Here is a 5519-nt window from a genome sequence, read left to right as displayed (position 1 = left end):
GCATTTCTTTATTAAAAAAGAAATTCCTTCCATAATTCAGATTTCTATACTTAAAACTTTCTTCCCTCCCAAACTGTGGTATTGAAATATGTGCTGAGGCAGAACTTGGTTTGTAGAGGAAACAACAAAGAGGCCAAAAAATCAGGATAGGAGGGAAATAATTTGGGAGCAGATGATGTCAGTGTAGAAAGCTAGAGGAGAAGAAGTTAGGTTGCAAAATGATCTAGAATAAAATATAGTACGGCCTCCTTCCTCATGGTTGAACCCACCCTGAGGGGTTGTCCAGGACAGGGAAGGGCCTATGAGTCTATTTAAGCCACTTCTGCCTTTTCTTTTTCAGACAAAAATCAGGCCATTCTCAATCTGAGGGTGTGGGATAAAGAGATGGTGGGCTGAGGGGCCCCAACTGTCAGCCCCAATTAACAGTCTATGATGTGTGCAGAGCCCTGTTCTGGGTGCTGTCTTTGGGGGATGGAGGGAAAAGTAGATGCAATTCTTGAGACTTACCCGCTCCTCCGAACCTAACACTTCTTTCTGCTCTGCAAGCAGCTCTGCCCATTCTCTAAGGCTGGCTTAGAAGGCATTGGGAATGCCCTGTAGAGAGAGACCTAAATAAACAAAGCAAGTAAGAAACTTCAGAAACCTTCATGGACAGAGTGTGATAGGCAGGAAGGAGGGACCTTTGTGTGCTGGAGAAGGAGGGATGGATGTGTGGTGTGCATTCCTCCAGTGGTGCATAGAAATGGAAGAGAGGAAGATACAAACACTTACAACCCTATGCCATGATCTTGGAGTTGCAGTCAGAAGTCAGTTCTTAGCCCCTTTGTCACAACTCTAACAGCATTGTGATGGTGATTATAGCAGTAGTTATGAGAGCATTAATGGCAGCTCACTTTGTGCCATAACTATGCCAAACTTTTATTTGTACAGTCTCATTTAATCCTATCTCAGGGCCTTTTGTCTTGATAGTCTCTCTGCCAGGAACATGTTTCCCACAGGCCTGGCTTCCTTACTTGGTGATATGACTGAAATAATCCTCAAAATCCTCATAATCCAATAAGACAGAGACTATTGTTATCTTTAATTTACAGATCATAAAACTAAGGCTCAGAAAGATTAAATTATGGATTCAAAGTTTCAGGAGTGGTAAGCATCCAGATCAGGATTCAAATCTTGACCAGTCTGGCTCTAGGGTCAGCCATCTTAACCACAATGCCACCCTCATCTGGAGCTGCAGGGACAGGAAACCTGTGGGCATGGAGGGAGCCTGATCAGCCCTATGGTTCAGTGAACTGGGGAGGCTGCAAAGGGAGCCAGGAATTGTGGATAATGATCCTTTGAGCAGTGGGAGCTAGATACATTCTGTGATTAGAACCAGAGAAAGGGAAAGGACATTCTCTTAAAGATGCAGTAGGGAGTTAAAAAAAGATACAAAGACATTCATCAATCTGCTAGAGGATCTTAGTGAAAAGCCGAGAGAATCTTACTACTAGATGTAATGTTAGTTCAGGCCAACCTCTGGCCTGGGCAGAAATACTTCTATGGCATTTTCCTTTTATTCACTGAATAATAAATGTGATGATTCATCAGAGACAGATGACAAGCTAAATATTCATAATGCTAAGAATACAGAAAAAAATAGGGAAATAATTAGATCAATACCAAAGGAAGATATTTAATAAAAAATGAGGCTTTCAGAAACATCCTTGGCTCTACTGACTTCAGTGGAGAATTTTTTCCAAATTCCTCAAAGAACATCTTTATAGTATTTTAACTGTATTAGAATATAGACAATAATTTCATATTGCCCTGCCTATTTTATGAGACAAATGTGATTTTGATAGAATTTAATTAAAAAGTATGTATAATAACTTGACTACCACCAAACAGTGGAAGGCAAGAATAGTACATTATACAGAAAACTGACAACTAGCATTCACTACAAAAATGATTAAATAATCATCAGTAAAATTCAACATCTATTCCTAATTTAAATGTTAAAGGGAAATGCATATAAGAAAATGTAATCATGTTCAGAGAAGAGAGGAAGGGATAAGCTAAATCTAGAAAACTAATAACAATAAACTATAACAAAAGAGATAACGACATTTGAAATCCTGAATAAGATGTTTGTATTTAAATGGTCTAAATAAAAAAGCAAACTAGAAAACAAAAAACCTATTTTTTTGGTAAATGACATGATTATACACCTAAAAAAAATCCAAGGAAGTCAACAAAAGCAAAGCAATGGCAGCAAGAACAACAACAAAATTCTAGAAGCAAAGAGTTCAGACGTACAGGGTACAAGATATCAATTTTTTATTTTCTTATCTCAGAATAATGTGATGAAGAATATGAATTTAAAAAAATCTATATGTATCCCTAAATATTAGTGAGATAGAAAATACAGTATGAAGACCTTCTACTTACAACCGAACCCAAACAAATTACACTCCAGATTTAGCGTATGTGACACATAGTATTTATTAAAGAAAATTTAAAAGCGTAATAAGAGTAAGAAAAACACAAATACATGGAGAGCTAAACTCAACTGGTGTTTGGGAAGACAGAGTGTAGTAAAGATAAAAATAAGTTATTATAAAGAGCCATTTCAATTTGTTTGGTGAGATAGGAGGGCTGCTGTAGACCCAGATATCCTCTAAAAGGGCTAGAATATGGACACTTGCCCTAAGCTTCAGAGAAGGAATAACAGCTCAAAAAGCACCGGGCATATATGAGGAGGGACTGAATTGTCTGGCTTCAGAGTGAGAGATGGAGGGACAACTCTCTCCTGGTGCCAGTAGCAACATTGTTCCTTTGTTGAGCTTCCCCCTTCCCTCGCTCACTCCCCCTTACCACCTACAAGCAAAGGCAGACACCAAATCTGAGTCTTTATTAATCTGGCTAACACTGCTTTCACCCCATCCTTGTGATTCTCTGAGACCCACTCCCACCCAATTCACACCCCTAGACTGAACCTCTTTCAGAGGCTATAGCCAGGCTGAGCCCACACTGGATATTCCTAAAATCTCTCAAAGGTCCACAAGCCCCAAACAAGGAGTGGCTGGCTTGGCACGCCCTGTACCTCTTGCTAAGTGGCCCCAAGCTTGGCACTAGTGGCAGCTGGCCTCAGTTTATAGCATAACCACTCCCTGGTACCTCCAAGCCCAGCACAGGCAGCTACCAACCACAGATCACTTTGTAGCTCTTACCAGGTGGCCCTGGGCTGACACAGGCAGTCAGCTCCTGCACAACAGCTCCTCCACTGTAGTCACTGCCAGTCCTCCTGAGGGTCAATACCACCCACCGATGTACCAACAGTAACCAAGGCTCAACTACAATAGGAATGCTCACATAACCCAAATAAGGGACACACCTGGAACACCCAGCTCAGACGAACAGGGAGATTATGCCATTGGGCCCCACAGGACACCTACGACATAAGACCACTCTGCTAAGACTGGGAGACATAGCAGATCTACCTGATACATAGAAACAAACACAGGGAGGGAGCCAAAATGGGGAGACAATGAAACATGTCCCAAATGAAAGAACAGGACAAAACTCCAGGAAAATAACTAAACAAAATGGGGGCAAGTAATCTACTAGATGCAGAGTTCAAAACACTGGTTATAAGGATGCTCAAAGAACTTAAGGGAAGAATAGATTATTTCAGTGAGAACTTCAACAAAGAGATAGAAAACATAAAAAGAACCTGTCAGAAAGGAAGAATACAATAACTGAAATGAAGGATACATTTGGTGAAGCAACGGATCGAATCACCAATTTGGAAGACAAGGTGGTGGTAAACACCCAATAGGAACAGCAAAAAGAAAAAAGAATACCAAAAAAAAAAAAATGAGGATAGTTGAAGGGGCCTCTGGGACAACATCAAGCATAACAACATTTGCATCAGAAGGAGAAGAGAGAGTGAGGAATTGAAAACCTATTTGAAGACATAATGACAGAAAACTTCCCTAACCTGGTGAAGGAAATAGACACACAAGTCTAGGAAACACAGAGAGTCCCAAACAAGATGAACCCAAACAGGCCCACACCAAGACACATCATAATTAAAATGCCAAAGCTTAAAGACAAAGAGAGAATCTTCAAAGCAGCAAGAGAAAAGCAGTTAGTTACCTATAAGGGATATACCATAAGACAGCTGATTTCTCAACAGAAACTTTGTAGGTCAGAAGGGATTGGCACAAAATATTCAAAGTGATGAAGAGTAAGGACCTATAACCAAGATGACTATACCCAGCAAGGCTATCATTTAGAATTGAAGGAGAGATAAAGAGTTTCCCAGAAAAGAAAAGCTGAAGGAGTTCATGGCCACCAAACTAGTATTACAAGAAATGTTAAAGGTACTTCACTAATAATAACAAAAATTAAAAATATGAATAAGAAAATATCACAAAGAAAAAAATTCTCACTGGCAAAGGCAAACACATAATAAAAACAATGGATCAACCAACATTAAAGCTGGAACAAAGGTTAAAAGGCAAAAGTAGGAAGATCATGTGTAATTACAACAGTAAATTAAGGGATATACACAAACACACACACGGAAAAGAAGTAAAAATAATGACAAAAACATAAATGTGGAGGGGGTGAGTAAAAATGGTAGGTATTTTTAGAATGCATTCGAATTTAAGCAACCATCATCTTAAAATAGACTGCTATAAACATGACTTGGTATATATGAAGCACATGGTAACCACAAACCAAAAATCTACAAGAGATACACAAGAAATAAAGAGAAAGGAATCCAAACACAACACTACAGAAAGTCATCAACATAAAAGAGAAGAGAGCAAGAGAATAAGGAAGGAACAGAGAATAAATACAAAAATAATCAGAAAACAATTAATAAAATGGCAATAACTACATACCTATCAATAATTGCTTTAAATGTAAATGGATTAAATGCTCCAATCAAAAGACAAATGGATAAAGAAGAGGTGGTACATACATACTTGGCTGTTAAAAAAAGAATGAAATCTTACCATTTGCTACAGCATGGATGGAACTAGAAGGTATTAGGCTGAGTGAAATAAGTCAGACAGAGAAAGACAAATACCATATGATTTCACTTATATGTGGAATCTAAAATCAAAATAAATAAACAAACAAAACAAAAACAAACTCAAAGATATAGAGACTGATGGTTGCCAGATGGGTGGGGGATGGAGGGCTGGGTGAAAAGGTGAAAGGATTAAGAAGTACAAATTGGTAGTTACGAAACAGTCATGGAGATGTAAAGCACAGGGAATAAATACAGTATTAGAGAATAATCAATAATATTGTAATAACTATGTATGGTGTCAGGTAAGTGCAAGACTTATTGGGGGTAATCACTTTGTAATTTATATAAATGTCTAACCACTATGCTGCACACGTGAAAATAATATAATATTGAATGTCAACTGTAATTGAAAAAAAATTTAAAGAGTTAGTCCAATATTAATTAAAATCCTCACTATATTTTTTATAAAACATGACATACTGGTTGTGAC

Source organism: Rhinolophus ferrumequinum, chromosome 22 (genome assembly GCF_004115265.2).
Source record: "Rhinolophus ferrumequinum isolate MPI-CBG mRhiFer1 chromosome 22, mRhiFer1_v1.p, whole genome shotgun sequence".
In the NCBI taxonomy this organism is placed as follows: Eukaryota; Metazoa; Chordata; class Mammalia; order Chiroptera; family Rhinolophidae; genus Rhinolophus; species Rhinolophus ferrumequinum.
The sequence above is the reverse complement of the archived record's forward strand: the minus strand, read 5'-3'. Positions refer to the sequence as shown.